Here is an 18349-nt window from a genome sequence, read left to right as displayed (position 1 = left end):
CCAAACTTCTTTACTTAACTATGATGCCAAAGGCTAAAACCAGGATAAGTGGGTAGAAGCTATAGAGAGACCAATTCCAACTCCGTAAAGGGTGAGATGCCTCCCAGATAGCAGCCTCTGACCATGGAAGTCACCTAAGGTATGCTAGCAGAAGCAGGCCAATTACGGTGGCCTGTGTGTGTGTGTGTGTGTGTGTGTGTGCTTTAACATCAGATAAGGAGCTATTTTTAAGGACTTGAGAATTTTGGGGCTTTTTTTTTTCTTAAGAGCTCCAAGAAAGCCCTAGGGACAAGAAGATCTCCCTCCTCCCCCTCAGCCCTGCTAGGAGCTCTAGCAATCTCCCAGTATTACAAACTCCAGTAAGCAAAGAGCCCTCGCTGAGCCCTCCACAGCATAAACACCAACAATCAAGACAGACGTTGGAAAAAGATGACCGGAGATGCCAGATGGACGAAAAACCCCATTCCGTCCAGTTCCAGGTTGATCCATTCCCCCGCTACAAGCCGCAGCCCATCTTGTGCTGTCACTGCTGTGGTGCGGATAGTTTGGGAAAGGGCCGAACGAGGTTTTACCTTCGACTCTTTCCCTGTCTGCAGCCCTGTCAGCTCCGTGGGTGTTGTCTCCTGGTGCCCTGTACCTGTCTGGGGCTTGTCATTAGGCTGGGAAGCGATCCGTGCTCCTGGCAGGGATGCAGGGCCAGATTTCCCGGACTCCCCAGCTCAGCCTCTCAAAATGACACCAGGCCATCGCATGCTGGATCATATGAGAAAAACGCGGTGGCCTGGAAACACTGGGCCTTACGTTTCGGGTCCAATAAAATGGAAAATCCTCTCATGTGTTTATACTCTGGGTAATCCCATTTGAGGTGCTTCTGCTGGAGAACTAATGGTTAGGGAAAAAGTCCTCCTTTGGTGCCAGGGTCAGATGACTCTTGTTGGCTGGCGTGTGAAGTTCGGTCACGTGGAAATGCCCAACGCGACGGGGGAAGGTCACCGGGAAGGTCTGTGATAGACGTGAATCCCCGTGGCAGGGGGAGGGGCTTGGGACGTGGGGGCTCCCTGTAACCTAGCCTGCTAACCTGGAAGGATTCAAAACCTTCGCTCTTGTGGGAAAGTTGTTTGTGGGTGGTTGGATCTTTCCTGATGGCCTGGTGTAATGAGCATGGTGACTAACAAAAAACAAAACAAAAACCCCCGAAAACCTGTGGCCCACGTGTGACCTCATGGACATCAGGCCCTGCTGGAGTCGTGCAAATGTGGACAGTGTGGGACGCGAAGCGGGTGTACCTGGAAGGTGCTGTCTGAACACAAGCTTGCTACACCCCCACTGCGGACCAAAGTCCGGGATAAAGGGCTTGGGAGCCTGGCTTCTCCACTTACTAATTATTTGCAAGCTCTTTAAACTTCAGATTCCTTGTTTGCAACATGGCAAGAATAATCGTAGCAGCCTCAAAGGGCGGTGTGAGCATTAACTCTACGTGTGGCATCGTCCGGGCCAGGTCCAGGGTTGGGTACGGGCTAAGAGCTCAAACACCTTCAGGTTTTTATTGTTAGTGTGAGGCTGTTTGTCACACTCAACCCCTCTTTTTTACAATTTGTCTGTTTGTTTGTTTGTTTGTTTTCAGTGCAAAAAGGTGATTTTATTAAAGCGCAGCGACAGGACCCATGAAAGCAGTATGTAGGCAGAAAATCTGGCGAATTGAGAATTTGGCAGTTGGGTTCTAATGAGTCCAAGTTGCGGGTCAGTTCGGGACCATATTAAGGCCCTGTTGATGCTGCTGGGGGGAGGGGGGAGAGGAGGAAATCCAGGGCTGAGTCCAGAGGAGGGCTCTAGGGATGGCCCTTACTTCAATCAGTCTTTAGTTGTAAGACTGGGCTTCCGTGAAGCACCTAAAACTTGAGGACATCACATGACCTTTATCTAAATCTCTTGGGTTTGCAAATGGAGCTTTGATTTCATAAGAAGTCTTTCTGGAACTTCCTGCTCTTCGTCCAGCAGCACCGTGAGAACAGGCTTCCCTGTGTATTTTGGCAAGGGTTGGCCGGAACAGGGAAACGGAGTGATGTGCAGAACTCAAGAATAATATAAAATAGGAGTGAAGGGATACTTCATGAATCTCAAAATTTTTTGCTTGGGGTCATTTCAAATTTTGGGCAAAGAATCGTGGGGCTGGTTCCCCTGTGCACAGGGAGGTTTCTGCTGCTTCTGTCTGGGGAGTTATGTGACCCTCTCCCTCATGTGCTAAGCCCACTTTTCTACACAGTGGTTTTTGAAACATTCTCGTTCTCTCTTTCTCCTCTCTCTCATTTTTTTTCCAAGTAAAATTGCGTGTTTCCCAGTTCTCTTAGGACATCCAACGGGGGTTCCCAAGGAGATCTGCAGAGGGTTGAGGTACCATGTTGGTCTTCTGGAGAGACTGACTCTTTGCTTTATTCTTTCCCTTCACCGAACACACAGTGAGCCGCCATGTTGTGTCACGTGGGCCTTGTCTAAGTTTGGCTGATACAACAGTTATGAAATGTTTTCTGGGGTCTGAAGACACGCTTTCACTGATTTACATTCAGATCAAATCTATGACCGAACAGCCACGAAGTGTAAGCTAAATTCAGTGTCTCCTTCTGGTATAAAGCTTTTCGGAGAAAGTCGAAATGAGTCCGATATTGATTTATCATTTTCAATGAACATCCTGGGTTTTCTAAGCATTGAAACATTGGGCGCTTCCCCTGGTGATAAGAGAAGAACGTGCCCTTTGACATTTATTCAACACAGATGTCTTGAGTGCCCACCGTGTGCTACGAGGAGTGTTTACTGTTTCTCCTATGTAGAATATCTTCCCTTAACTACCCAGAAGCCTTAAGTTATAGATGAATGTCTTTCTGTCCCCGAAGGCGCAGTTTTTAGAACCTTACTCTCTCTGAGAAGGTCTCACACGTTGGTTTCCTCCTCGTGTGTTTCTCTGAGACCATTCGTACCTTAGGTTCTAGCACGTACAGCCTTCCCTGTCTGGTGTTCCCTAGAACTGGGGACTTTTCTAGAGCAGGAAACTTCTCTTTTCCTCCCTCCTCCTCCTTGTCTTCACCTTGGACTTCTGAGGTGCTCAGAAAATAGTTACTGAACGCATGGGGAACGATCTCCAAATAGGAGTTGGATAAAAGGATTGTACTCTCCTGAGAGGAAGGGTCATCTTAATGACTGAGGAGACAAAGACTCAGCCAGGACCAGGTGCTTCGGTTGCCTGTGAGGAGTGGTCTTTTCCCACGGATTGTGTGGCTCTACTGAGGCAGCGAGGCCACCATCATGCCGCTCGGCGCCCACGCTGCCTCTCTGTTTGCCGTAACTTTTGCCGTTGCTCCGTCTGGCTCTGTGTTGGAAGAATTAGTGGCTGAGTTTGGCTTCATCTTGGATGGTCTGAAACACAGACCACCACAATCCGCAAGGCCCACCGGTGAGATCAGTGAAAGCCCTAGCAGTGGCACGAAGTATGGACCCAGTAGCATTTCCTGCATTTGGTTACCATGGTCTCCTTCCAGTGGGTGATGCATGAGTCCATTCCAGTCCCATTTCTTTCAGAATGATCCTGAACTCACAGTGAGTCTGATCCGAAGCAGTGACCTTTTGCATAACAAATGAACGAAACCAGTAGGCAAGGGGCTGGGGGTGGGGGTGTGGGGAACTATGCTCTTAAAAATCTGGGAATTTTTTCCCCCATTCTTTTAACCTAAACTTTTAATTTTGATTTTTGTTCTCTGTTTATATTCTATTGAAGAACGAATGAGAAAGAGGGATGGTATGGCTTCTTCCAGGGGCTGTGTTGACCACCTCTGAGATCAAAGCCCTCTCCACCCCAAGCCACCTCCATGGCTGGTTTTCTAAGCCTGCCAGGAAATTCCTCAGACACCTTACGTGAGGACTGCCTGACCCTGGGACTGTCCTCACTGGGGGTGACAGGCTGATTCAAGGCTTACCCGGAAGCCCTCTGTGGTCAGTTGTGACCTTGACAGTGGTTTTTAGAAAGGAGGTCAACCATCCTTCCGATCTCTCCAGCCACGTTGGCTCACGGGCTCCAGGACAGAAGCCACATCCTTCACCGGCATCTGTGGGAGCTCCAGGGATGACAGAGGGCATTGGGCCAAGTGGGTACTCCTGCAGAACTTTCCTGGGTTGGCCAGATCGGGGCCCATGTGGCACCGCTCGGGTCAGCCCTGCATCCTAAGCACTTTTGGGCTTGGTGGATAGTGGTCCAGGGTTTCTTCAGACAGACCTCAGACTGAAGGTTTGCCCAGAGCCAGAGCCATAACTGAACGAACTATGCCTTCATCTGGCAAAAATGAGTGAAATCTCAGTACCGTAGAAGCATATACACCGTATCCACTTTTAATAATTATAAAGATCTTTCTTATATGTGTGTGTGTGTGTGTGTGTGTGTGTGTGTGTGTGTATCGTGTGTATATGGCTTCAGTGTAAGATTTTATTAAAAATAATTCTTTAGCAGAGAAAAATTTTAAAGCCCGGTTTTATCTATTTAATTATTTAATTTTTTTTAATGTTTATTTAGTTTTGAGAGAGAGAAAGAGAGAGGGTGAGCAGGGGAGGGGTAGAGAGAGAGACAGAGAGAGACAGAATCTGAAGCAGGCTCCAGGCTCTGAGCTGTCAGCACAGAGCTGGACGTGGGGCTCAAACTCACAAACTGTGAGATCATGACCTGAGCTGAAGTCAGACGCTTAACTGACTGAGCCACCCAGGTGCCTCCTGGTTCTATTTAAAAGGACCTTTTCTTTATCCATCCATCCATCCATCTATCCACCCATCCATCCACCCATCCATCCATCCATCCATCCATCCATCCATCCATCCATCCATCCATCCACCTGTCCGTCTGTCCGTCCCTAGCACTTCCAAGGCGCTGGGCTCTATCCTAAGGGTGTCACACATATAAAGGTGTTCAACCTTCCCAACCGTCCTAAGTGTTAGCTGCTGTGCTGGTGTCCATGTTGCTAACGAGGAAACAGAGGTTCGGAGGAGTTAGGGTGCCCCAGCCCAAGCTTTCAGGCTGTGTCTGCACTCCCACCCCCGGACTTCACAGCCCTCCCCTAGGACAAGCCCCTCCTGTCCCCCCCACCTTCCCCCGCATGCCGGGAGCCCTGGGACAAATGGCTTCATCCCTCCTGTCTGCATCAGAGGCAGCTCCGCCCTGTGATCTCCCAGGTTCCCGTCAGTCCCGCGGCCCGAGACTCTGAAGTCAGACGATCGGCTGCCTGACGTGCCGCGCCTTTGACGCTGTGGCAGCCAGAAAGATCCGGAGACCCGCGGCAGAGGTGGGTGTCAGGCCTCAAGCTGGACTCGAGGCAGCCCTGACAAAGGCCAAGTGCTTATTAGATGGTCTTGTACGTGGACCGTTAGCAACCTGAACCAGGTGTGGCCCAGTTCTCAGCAACGGGTCCTGTGCTCCGTTGCGCGTCAGCTGGGACCGGAGAGACGGCCGCAGTTATGTGTCCATAGAATTTTCACTTACATGGAACAACCCCTAGACATACATGATTTAGTAACGGCTTCGTGAGTTGTGCTCATAAGCTGCCTGAATTTTTATTAAGAATTATAGCAGGTTTTATGAACATACTGAAAAAGAGAGCCAGTAAGTGTCTCACCCATTTTCCTATATCAGGGGTCACTTATATTGTTGCAGTCAGCTGTCTTGCTGGTGGGGGAGAAGATTATCCCTGTAAGAGGGGAGAAAAGCTTTTAAGTGACTGTATTTTCTAAAGGCTCTAGTGATCAGAAATGTCTTAGGGTGACTTCTGTGCATGAGCCAGGTTTTGCGATGTTGCAGTCCAGAGCCAGACGGGCGCAGTGCCCCTTTCCCTGTGACTCCAGAGAGTTCCCAGCTGTCTTCCAGGGGGATTTAGGGGAAAAGGTTACAGGGCTCCACAGAAGGGAACTTGGGGAAAAGGGAAAGTTGGGGTTCGCTCTTTTAGGCGAACGTCTCCTTACAGGCACTGCGTGGGGCTGGGCTTGTCCCCAGAGGAGTCGCTCACATGGCTTCGGAGATCTTATGCGGCCTGGCCCGGGACCTGGCTTGGAGCCTGGGCTTAGGGAGGGAGCAGATTGGGGGCAGGGAAGGCCCTGTAGGGCTGGCCCAGAGGGCTGGCAGACGGGGAGGGGGCCGGCAGAGGTCTGCATGTGGAGAAGGCCTCACAGTATTTGAGATCACCTCCCAGTTCATCTGGGGCGTGCTTCATGGCCATCCGAGAGCTGAGGCTTGGGGCAGGGTATTTAATAAGGGGACAAAACCCCAAACCCCAACAATTACAATTGGCTATAAAAAGTGCCACAGAGGGGTATGCAAATGGGGAGGGCTGAGACCAACTGGAATATGGTGAGCCAGGAAATTGTTCACAGATGGGTTGTGAGATGTTTGAGCTGGACCTGAGGGGTGAGCAGGGTTTGAAGGACACGGGTAGTTGGGAAAAGGCGTTCCATCTCCGGTCTCAGCGCCAAAGACTCATTTCTTGCAGAGAAGTGGGGGAAGGGCCACGTGACCCATCAGGCAGCTTTTAGGTGTGGGAAATAGAGTCAGATTAAGGGAACTCCATGATTCCCCTCCTACCTGTGTCCCCCCCAACCCCTCCTTGGCTCCAAAATAACCTACTGAGTAGCTTCTCTGGATCAAAGCCGGTTGCCCAAATCCTCATCTGATGGGAGTGGGAGCACCTTGCTGCCACTGTGCCTGCCTCCTGGTATGCCCATCTGTGGGTAGTCCCTTCCCGCACTGTGCCGCGGTTGGTCTGTGTGACCAGTAGCATATGGCAGAAGTGATCGAGAGCGTGTCACTTCCGAGATTAGCTTGTAGGAAGACCAAGGGTCCACCTTGGGTATGTTCTCCTGTTCCTGGACCACTTGCCCTGGGGAGCCACCTGCTACGTCATGAGACTGCTCATGATGCAGGCTTGTGGAGAGGTCTATGTGGCAAGGAATACAAGCTTCTAGAAAAAAGTTTATGAGGGACTGAGGTCTGCTAACTACGTAAGTGAGCCTGGAGGCAGAGTTCTCCCCCTCCCTTGAGCCTTCGGATGAAATTGCAGCCCTAGTCCAGAGCTTGACTGAAGCCTCATGAGAGTCCTCCACTCAAACCACCCGGCTCAGCTGCTTCTGTTTCCTGTCCCGGAGAAATCTGATCTAATAAATGGCTGTTGTTTTAATCTGCTAAATATTGGGCTAACTAGTTATATAGCAATAGGGAACTCTTCTAATGAAAACCAAATATTAAGTGGACTTTCTTTTGAAAAAAAAGTTTAATGTTTATTTAGTTTTGAGAGAGACAGAGCGTGAGCAGAGGAGCACAGAGCCTGATGTGGGGCTTGAACTCACGAACCATGAGATCCTGACCTGAGCCAAAGATGGATGCCTAACTGACTGAGCCACCCAGGCACCCTAAGTTTACTTTCTTATGTTACCATTCACTTTCCTGTTTCTGCTCTCTAAAGTCTATACTAGCTAATCAGGATTATGGCTGTGGGGAGTATCAGTCTTCAATTTGGGCAAGAGATGCCTTGGACCGTTGCGTTAGTGGGCCATACTTTGGACCCCTAGTCCTGCCTCCTTCCTTGGGCTAAGAACCTGTAGGGCCCGGAGGATGACAGCCCGTATTGGCTGATTTCCCCACATGGCAACCATCTAGGTACCTGAGATTCTTTGCCCAAAGGTACCCAAACCTGCCTCCAGGTCCTCAAGGCAGCAACCCTGGGTGGACCTCCTGAGGGTGAACTATGCTGTTGGAAATAAACACAGGTCTGTGGGTTGCAAAGGGACGACTGTTCTTGAGGATGTGGCTAGATCTTGGATGTGTGGGTCAGAATGTCTATATGTGTGCTCATGGGGATCCCCCCATGGCTCCTCTTCAACATTCTGGCAAGAAACTCAGAGAATTCTAAACCTGAACCCGGCCTTCTAAGTCACTGTGAAGGTCTATTTGTCAGGAGGACAGAATGGGTTTTATTCAGCAGCTTGTGGCTGCGATCTATAACTTTTAAGTATTTAGATATAGGTAACTATGTCTCCATTTTATTCTTGTTCTGGGCCCTATAAATGTTAAAGTCAATTATGGTCACTTGATTTCAAAAGGGGTTTGTAGGAAATACTTGCCTGGAACCAGAGCTGGTCAACCTACAGGTAGGAAAACTTTTCTAGCTCTTAGAATCTGAAACAAAATGGAAATGAATCAAGCTTCCATTTTTTATCTTCAGCTCTGTTTAGATAGATAGATAGATGGGTTACCTAGCTACTGTCTATCGACTGGATACCCATCTACCTACCTAAATACCTAAAAATACCTTTCTCTTTTAGGACATTTTTCTCCTCTAAGAATGTTTTCTGCTCTATTCAACCATTCTTATTTCCCTTGTAGCCACCTCATCTATTTCCTTTGGGGCATTCTTCTCAAAGATTGCTTCTTACCATTGGGCTGGTTGGCCCAAGCTATTAGACACACTGGTGAATTGGTGGGATTATTAGATTTCTGAACTCCGTATCTCTGCCATTCCCAATTAGAAGAAGACTTTGGCTTCCGCCATTTCTCACGCTGAAAAACACTCCCTTCTGGACTTGTTCTTTCATTGCGCTCTCTTGGTACTCGTTCAGGAGTTGATACATTTTAGTGGCAGAAGAAAGCGATGAGATCTCTGTATCTGTTTATATTTTGTTGACTTGTGAAGCTCCTAGTCTATATTATTTGTGTGTAGGAATTCTAGCCACTGGGGGGGAAAGATCTAGAAAGGGAGCCCTTTTCTGTTCCAGCTGGAACTGGGACCTTAAACATAAACCATATTGCATTTGAAAATGGCCTTGTAGCTTTATCGTGCTCCCAGGAATCTTATCGCATTCTTGTGTTCTAATGAAATCCAAAAGAAACTGGCTGGCCATTAGTAGAATCAGTGACCATTACACAATGCTCAGGTTACCCGACCCATATCTTTCCTTCCCCAAAGTATGCGATAGCACCATTTTAGTAAATATGATACAGGAAAGCAATTTTCAAGTTATTTCCTGGTATCTAAGTGCATTTAATAATGTACAAGTTCAAGATTATTGGGGGGATAGTTTTCTTAATCAGTGTATACGTATTTGTGTGTGTGTGCATGCACCCATGGCCGTATTAATTTTCTGAAAACCTGATTTTATTTCGAGGTTGTCCCATAAGCCTTCTGGCCAGGTGAGAGTGGGCTTGTCTACGAGAAACGCCGGTTCTCTCAGCCTTGTAGCATCGAACAGCACAGACGGAGTGTTCCTAGTTATCAGTGTAACTCTAAAAGACACGTTTATTTAATCCTGACTCGTAGGACTTCGGCCATCAAGACCCTCCTTCTCCTTTGCCAGCAAAGTAATTGCTACCACATTTAACTTTATGAATGTGGTGCCATTTCCCTGCAATTGTGGTTAACTAAGGAGAAATCCTGAGACACATAAACCTTGGTTTCTATGAGACATATACGTATGTCATTGAAATATGAGAGCTCCCCTTTACAATGGTATCCTTTTAGAGAGCCAGAGTTGTCCGAGGCTCCTTGGAATGGTTCTTAAAAGACTTTGGCAGTCTTGCAATCTTTTCTTTCTTTTTTTCTCTCTCTCTCTTTTTCCTTTTCTTTCTTTCTTTCTTTTTTTTTTTTTTTTGAAGAGTAGGGGTACAGATTGGGGAAGGAGGGAGGCAAGTGGTCGGGGGATGTTTTTTCCCCCCCCTCTCTCGTTGGTTAGGAATCTGGCATTATTCAGTGGCAGCCATTTAGGCCCATTTTTAGGCAGGGGCCTTAGAGTCTGACCACATTTGAAACACTCACCCTGTAAATTTTCCAATTTGTTGATGGGCTTCCAAGGGGAACATCTCCAAAGTGCAGTGACTGATGACAGTCTCTGCGTTGAGATCAAAGCTTCGGTGTTCTGTCTGTTGACACCTGAGAACATTATCAGAGGGAATATTGAACTGTCAGCGGCAGATGTAAAGGAATTATTTACCAGAGATCTAGCGAGTCCTCGGGGACTAGAAACGCAGTCATCTGTAGAAAACACAACATTTGAAAACTAGCTTCTAACCTTCTAGCAGCTTCGGTCTGGCCCCCGCTGTGGCAACCATCTTGAATTTGTAGTTACAGGGAGGGCGTTGACTCGCCTCCACTCGTGGCTCCGTGGCACGCGTTTCTTGAGTGAATGCCAGGGGAGCAGCCGCGTCCGCATTCGACTTGCTACTGCTTCGAGTTTCCCAAAAGAACCATAACATTCAGGAAATAAACAGACGCCAGGGAGAGCATTTCTGCTCCAACAGACACACGTGTATGACCTCACATCCGTGTGAGCGTGTGTTTGGAAAGTTGGCAGGCACATTCATAACAACTGTGCCCTTCTGCACGTCTCCGCGTTTCTCAGTCATCATGCCCAAGTCCCCACAACGCTCAGGTGAGGGGAGTTTGTCCTCCCTCTAAACGTGTGGGTTAGGAAATGGAAATAACAGCTGGGTAAGATGGCAGGTAAAATGGCCGGAGAAGCTCAGAGTGTCTGAGCCGGGTGTGGGGGGCTGTCACCAACTCTTCCACGCTGCACATATTTACTGAGCGCCTTTTGCTTGCCAGCCCCCAGGACGGACAAAACAGAAGCCCTCCCCATTCCAGTGGGGGTGTCATGCTTCAAATACACAATCACACAGACATAATCGTGACTGGTGATAACCGCTCCTACAGCTAAGGACGGGACGCTCAACGGGAGTGAAGCTGGGGAACCTTGTTTAGATTGTCAGGGCTGTGGTGGTGGTGGGGGGGCACTTAGGGATGTCCCTGTCCCAGGAAGTAACATTTCAATTGAGACCTGGAGCCACGGTTGGTCGGGGAAGAGCTAGGAAAGAACTTTGGAGGCTGAGGGAAGGGCATGTGCAGAGGCCGTGATGGAAGGAAGGTCTTGACCCATTGAAAAGTCTTGGCTGGATCCCAAGGGAAGAGGTGGGAGGTGGGAAAGTCAGAGGGGTCAGGCCAGGGTAGTAGGAAAGTACCCCACCTCCACAAGGAAAAAGATAGGGCCGCCTTTCAGTTCCTGGGAAGGTTGTGATTCAACTTTGGAAAATTAAAACATCCATAAGGCAATTTGATAAAAAAAAAATATCCCCCACTCTACTGAACTCCGACAGGAATTCTAAACCTATTGCTGATCTAAATCACTCTGCAGAGTGTGTGGGTGGGGAACTTCTGTCTGATCGTTTCAGGAATCCCAGATCTATCATTGACTTGCGCAGGAAGAGCCCGCAGAAGAATGAGACTTGTGTTTGAGTTGATCTTCCGAGAAGATTTGCAACATAACTCTTTCAGCTTTGTTTGGATACACTGGCTCATGTCAATACATTCTACAAATGTTCCTTTAGTGATTTTGAAATACACGGATTTCAGGGCAACAAAAAGTGTTCTTCTTGTTTAAATGCTAGAGCCAAATACCATTCTCAAACTTTTCAGACCGAAGCCTTCACCGGGGCCATTATCAGAGAGACTCCAAGTGGGGAACTAGGAATAAAATGCAGCTTCACATAGCTCTCCATCTCTTCCACCCATGTGGCCAGGCCTACTCGGAACTTGGCCAGATCTCCCCCCTTGAGAAGAAATCACTGAGAAGTTGAGTCTCTGCCTTATCGACTCTATGATAGGATAAGAGAAAATTTTACTCTGCCAGATTTCCAAGATGATTTAAAAAGGTACACAAAATGAGCTGTGAAGAACTTTCCGTGTGTCCGTTCGACAAGTAGGTAGCGAAGGTTTGCTGTGTGCCCCATCCTGGGCTCAGGTTTTCTAAGGGACTCCCCCCTCCCCAAGAAAACAGTCCAACCTGTCTTTGCAGAACTTACAATTTGATGAGGACCTAAAACCAAAGGTCTTCTCCCCAAAAGTAGTGTCGGGAAGTATTACGTGGCTAGTTCCAACAGAAAAGGCGATCGGAGTTCAGAGGATGCAGTGATTTGGGTGGACAGGGGGATCTGGAAATGGGGGTGGGAAGGGATGGGGAGAGGCAAGTTTGGAATGTGAGGTGAGCATTCGCAGGGAGACACGAATGAAGGAAGGGACCATGGTTGGGTGAGGGGAGTACGGAAGCCACTTGTGGGGGAAACCATGGTCTTGTTTCATGACAATGATCTGGTCCTGTTATTACTGGGAAAATGGCTTCTTGAGGAAGAGAGATTGCCGGCCGTAGATACGATGAGGGGACTGCTATAAAGGAAAAGCTCGCAGGTCCCCAGTAGAGCTCTGGATGGGAGAGGGAGGGATTGGTACCTCCGGGGCCATGTCTTCGTTGGTTTCATACACATCTATTGACTTTTTTCCCCCCCAATTCTAAACCTCGCGCATATGCAATGTTAGAACAGGGAAAACACAGAAAACTATAAAGAATAAGAATAGCCCACAATCCTGCTGTACGGAGATGACCTCTGTTAGCATAGCAGAGTGTATTTATTTATACAGGCGTGTGTGTATTTACACATAGACACGCACGTATTTTTAGAAAAAAAAATGTGTTCAGAGCACTAACAAAAGTTATGGGTTTTGCTTAATTGTATATCAGGATTGTGGTGTTGTGGTCTGAGAATTCTATCTTAATGGCTGCAGACTATGCTATGGAGAGGACCTGCGGGCATTTCCTCGCCTTCTCATTTTTATGAGGCACTTATGTAACTTTGAAATCTTTGCTATGTCAATAACCATGTGAGAAACCCTCTGGAAACCTAACGTGTAACATTTGTTTTCATTTCTTGTTATTTCCTTAGGATAAATTTCTAGATGGGTAATACGGGGTCAAGCAGGATAAACGTGTTCTGGGCTTTTGACACACAGTTTCAAATGGTGAGGGGGCCCGCTGGGAACCTGTTTGCTCTTTGATGGGAGCAAACATTGTCTCATTTGGCTTGCTTCCGCCCCAGGGTTATCATTTTTGTGCCTTTCTCCGCAATTTTTCCAAACCAGGAATGGATTCCAGTGCCCAAGAGGGTGAGTGCTTTGCAGTGTTAAAGATCACAGAGGAGAACTGCCTGGGGTGACGGATAAACAAAATGTGGCAAATCCACACAATGGAATATGAATCAGCCAAAAAGAGGAATGAAGTTCTGGTACATGCTACAGGGCTTGTGGACTTTAAAACATTGTGCTAAGTGAGAGAAGCAGGACACAAAGGATCCCATGTTGCATGATTCCATTTATATGAAATACACAGAATAAGCAAGGGAGTGGGTGAATGGGGGGAGTGACTGCCTAATGGGTATGGAGTGTCCTTTAGGGGTGATGAACATGTCTTGGAATTAGGTGGGGGTGATGACGGCATAGCCTTGTGAATTACCTAATGCCACCGGGTTGTATGCTCTAAATTAGTTAAGATGATGCATTTTATGTTATGTGACTTTGCCTCAATGAAGAAAAAAAAAGTTACCTGGTGTGTATAATTGCTCAGGAAAACAGAAAACAGAACTTACTAGGGATCTCAAGGGTCCTCTTCATCTGTTTTAGCAAATCTGGTCCAGACCAGCTGAGAAGCAGAGTATATTCCTTTTGGAAATAGAAGAAATTAGATCAAAGCTCTGATTCCAGTAGACAACTTTTCTAGTAATTATCCACGTAAATTTAGATACAGCCCGTTTCTCCTAGCTTTTAATTTCCTTCAGAGAGTCTTTCTAATAGGACAAGATCTAGTTTTCTCAATGTTTTTTAAAGACCGCGGGGAGTGCCAACATTTCAATATGGCGGTGGGGTGCTGTTTAATGTAAAGATGATCCCCAGAGCCCACGTTACAGACTTGCTTGCAGAAGTTCATCTTTGTAAGACCTCTCTCTGGTTCTTTAATTACTCATTTCGTGAGGGAATGAGTTATTAACTCTGAAGTTGGCCAGAGAGAGTCTCTGGGAATTAAAGGCTGAATTTAAATTAATAATTAGCTCACCTGGCCTCAATTTTCAGAAGCAAAGTATATTCACATATCTCTGTAAAAGTTGCCAAATAGCTAGCTCATTGGAGTCTCCTAATTATGGGGAAATGGCATTAATCTCTTCCTCTCACTATCTCTGAGATTTAAGATTATTTTTTTTTATGACAGCTTTGGCTTTGGTTATGCGTTAGAATCAGTGTTTCCGAATGTTTAACGTTATTGATATAAAATAAAAATAGTATTTTGTCTGAAAAAGTGAAGAAGGATAGAGAATGTTTAGAAAATTCCACTTAGAAAGTTAGCGGTGATGGAAATGAAGTTTCCATTAGTCTTATTAACAAAGCCTAGGGGACTTTTGAAAGGTATTTTAATAGAAAAACCTAGCTCAAGAGACTTACAATTAAACCCCAAAGATGAAGAAAAATTAACTCCCTCATCTTTACAGTTACTAGATTTGTGACGGAGAAAAACCTGTGTCAAAGATGAGCCCTCCCAAACAAAGACTGAGTCCCTCCCTCCCCCCCTTCCTTCCTTCTTTCCTTCCATGAACATTTGTTCTGCAGTGTCTACCTGCCTTGCGTAATGCTAAGCCCCATTGATACAAAGGCTATGAGAGTTTTTGACGCCAGGGTTCTTACTGAGAGTTCAAGACATGTAGATGAATAATATCGGTGCAAAGCAGATAGAAATATGCCCTATAATTAGTGCAACCAATTCTATACAGAGGGAAACTACGCTTACTTGCTAGATTTGAGATTTCATAGAGTTGCCCTTGAAAGGCAGATGATCTTTCAAGAGGCAAAGGTGAGAGAGGGCATGGCGGGCGGCGGGGGGGGGGGGGGGAGGCGGGAACAGCCAAGTATGCAAGTAGCGGGGTGAGCGGGCAGGGGGGTCATGGTCTGCTCGAGGCACAAGGGCTGCTTATTTGGCTGAAGCATGGTTCCCGAAAGAGGAGAGTGGAGTGTGAGACCGTATAGACAGGGGCACACGGGCAGGTGAGAACTGAGTCAGGTGGAGCTGGATGCCAGAGAATCAGGGAGCAGAAATGGAGAATGGACATTGGAAGGGGCCCATCTGGTTGGGTGTTCCGGGCCTTCTCTTGTGAGGTCCTTCGAGGACACTAACTGTTCCCTTGGTCAAGCCACTTTGCTATACTTGTCTCTCCTTCCCCTCTAACAAAAGCCCTTACATGGAGGGAGAAATATGCCATGTTCTAAGAGCACTTAGAAATCTTGGACTTAAAAGGCACTTTTTTTTTTTTAATTTAAAAATAAAACAAAGCACTTCTCATTTTATTTGGGGCCGTGATTCTGTGGTGCGTTGAAAGAAGTAAACTATTCTCTGGCAGCAAATTCCCCTCCAGCATCTGAGGACTTACAGCCAAGTGCGGGAGGGATACATTGACTCCTGGGGAATTTCATCTCAAACACCTTATTCTGGGGGGAGGGGGTGGTGAACATACACATTGGACCCTAGAGAGGGTCCTGGGATAGAGGGGAGGGGACTTCTTGAATATAGGGAGTAGGAGGAAGCTCCCAGAAGATGTGCTGGAGGCCGTAACGAGCCTGGGCAGGGAGACCAGCAAAGCAGGCAGTTATCAAGACCAGGGCACGTTTCTTTCCCAAAAGGCTTTTGTACAATGAAAAGCCTTTAAAGACGCCGGCATTGCAAATAGTTGATGGTTCAGTTTGCTTGAGTGGGATTGCTGCCCGGTCCTTTTCTACACTTGATTCAGAAATTCCTATTTGGGGCACCTGGGTGGCCCACGGGTCGGGTACCCGACTCTTGATTTCGACTCAGCTCAAGATCCCAGGGTTGTGGGATCAAGCCCCACAGTGGGCTCTGTGCTGAGTGTGGAGCCTGCTTGGGATTCTCTCTCTCCCCGTCTCTTTCTCCCTGTCTCTCTTTTTCCCCTCTGCCTCTTTTCCCCACTTGCGTGTGCTCTCTAAAAAAATGAAACAGGCAGTTAAGCATCCAACTTCAGCTCAGGTCATGATCTCGCAGTTTGGGGGTTCCAGCCCCACATCAGGCTTTGTGCTGACAGCTCGGAGTCTGGAGCCTGCTTCAGATTCTGTGTCTCCCTCTCTCTCTGCCCTTCCTCCGCTCGTGCTCTGTCTCTCTCTCTCTCAAAAATAAATAGACACTAAAAAATTTTTTTAATGTGAAAGCAATTCCTATTTGCCACCCATCCATCAAGATTGTATATTATTATGCCCTCCCCAAGTGAAGGTATCCTTGTATGCTGACCCATTGTCCTTACCCACCTCTTACGCATCCCATAGACTTTAACTTGCATGACGGTACATGGTATCTCTATCTTATTCGCCTAGGAAGCTGCCTGGCACATGGTGGGTGCTAAGTAAATATTTATCAAATAAATTCATTAACTCCTTATCATGCTTTAATTCATTTCTCCCATATTATGTACCTACTGTTCTAGGCCTTCTGCTAATTGTGGACATACAAAAAGGAATAAACGACATGCCCTTTGCACCCAAGAAGCTAACATTGGGTAGCAGGTAAAAGAACACAGTAGGACATTTGTTTGGTAATAGTTCTACAGCGAGAAGGGAAGGAGAAACTACCTTTATCAAATACCCCGCATGTACCTGTCACTTGATGTTTTCCATGCGGTGTGATTTTCTTGCGTCACTTCCGTAAGGAAGGATCTCATCCCACTGGTGAAGAAACCGAGGCTCTGAGAGAGAGTTACTTATTTACTGACAATAAAAAGTGCTGTAAGAGTCCCAGAGGAGGGGGGGTGGTTCATTCTTTGGGGAGAAAGGAGGTAGAACTGGTCAAGGGCGACGAGTGCATTGAGACTTGAAATGAGCAGGATCGTACCCTGCGGAAGGAAGAGGGGAGGTGGGATGGGAGGGTCTTTCTGGTGTTGCTTTCGAGTGGCGACATGAGAGGGCAACACCAATTTCGAATAGGAAAGGCAGTAAAAAACAGATCGTCAATAAACATGGCCCACAGACTTGCGCACCTGGAAATGAAAAATACGGTGACTGTTCCCTACATAGCTAACATTCTGTTTCCATGGTGTCCCTCGCCAAATCAAGAAATGACCTACTTGCTGTTCAGCTTCTTTTTTAGGACAGTAGTGACGAGGAGGAGACCCATTTGTCTTCCCAGAAGTGGATGATGGTCTTAAAATTAGTAGGCTGAGTCAACATTTTCAAGTGCTGATGCCTACCATCAACAGATTCTATTTCCCTTAAAGAATTCCTTATCTTTCAGAAGAGAAGGATGCACAAAATGTTATTAATTCCTAAGTTTCCAGTTGCTCCCTTCTGCTTTGGACAGTGGAAGGGACAATAGCCTTTGTTTGGTGTTTAGCCATAAAATACACCTCCAAACAGTCTTCTTCCCGCCCCCTCCCCTGCCATCTCTAAATTATATGGGTCATCGCCTCGCCCTCACTCCCAATTTGACAATCCCACTCTGGTGTGAGAAGAAACGAACAGTATCATGTTCCTTTGCCCTAAACAGTTAATTCATCTCACATGGTTGAGTGGCTCATTCCCAGGAAGTGCCTGCCCAGGGTCAGCCCCAACTGTCACCGGGGGGTGAAGGCTCTGGGTGGCAACAGATACCCCTCCTTCCTGCCTCCTCCCACCCCACCCCACCCCCGCCTCCAGAGAACGCCAGTTATTCCGATAATGAAAAATAAAGACAATGTTTCATGTGTCCATCTTTCCTAATTCAAAGACCCGACGCGTTATACTGTTATCAGTTAAAAACGTGGAACCGATATCAGGAATTTGGAGAAGCTTGAAGAAGTTCTATTTGTTGGATGATTCCCCCAAATTTAAGAGAGATGACTCAAAGAAAAGAAATGAATCTGTGTAGAATTAAAATGTGTTTTCACTGCCAGATTGAAAATCCCACCCCCCCCACCCCCCGCCCCCCACCCCCCACCCCGCAAAGCCGTCTTTACGGCCCGGTCTCAGGATTCTAGGTCTGGGTATGAACGAAGATCCTTGGATATCTCTGTGCTCCTGGCAGTGGCTCAAATTTTACAATTGTTTTACTGAGGTGTCCGTTGGTATTAGGGCCTCCTGCTTTTGATCGCTCTGACTTGCTTTCTCCTTCTGAACTGTGTTTCTGTAACCAATTTACGGGGCTCGGTATTCAATTTCAGCTGCCCCATGGCAGCTGACAAGGACGGCGCGGCCTGACGTTTGAGTTCCTTTTGGCTCTTGCTCCCTCTTAACCATCTTGCTGGCTTTCGTGTCATTGGTAGGCTCGCTGATGACAGGCAGCTGAAGGCCCAGATATAAAAGGCCCCTGGGGTGGGGGTGGGGGGTGGGGTCTCTCGGCCTCTCGCACACTCCTGTCTGTCCACCTCCCAGAAAACCCTCAGAGTCCCCCCCCCCCCAGCGTGGCTCTCTTGGGGTCTGTCCCAAACAAAGAG

General features: G+C 47.4%; 2 long non-coding RNA genes across 8 annotated transcripts in view; one reads left to right on the top strand and one right to left on the bottom strand.

The window, feature by feature from the left end:
* Nucleotides 1–18349, top strand: part of LOC123380937 — a 266481-nt gene that overhangs the window by 24276 nt on the left and 223856 nt on the right. The gene's annotated exons all lie outside the window — the stretch shown is intronic.
* LOC109492888 lies at nucleotides 5625–16925 on the bottom strand. Its single transcript, XR_002146853.3, has 4 exons — nucleotides 16539–16925; nucleotides 13481–13553; nucleotides 9828–9941; nucleotides 5625–5717 (listed from the first exon to the last, which is right to left on the bottom strand). It is a non-coding gene; the product is annotated as an uncharacterized LOC109492888 (long non-coding RNA).

Source organism: Felis catus, chromosome D2 (assembly GCF_018350175.1).
Source record: "Felis catus isolate Fca126 chromosome D2, F.catus_Fca126_mat1.0, whole genome shotgun sequence".
Classification (NCBI taxonomy): Eukaryota; Metazoa; Chordata; class Mammalia; order Carnivora; family Felidae; genus Felis; species Felis catus.
Note: the sequence above shows the minus strand (reverse complement) of the source record. Positions and strands in the feature narration are given on the sequence as shown.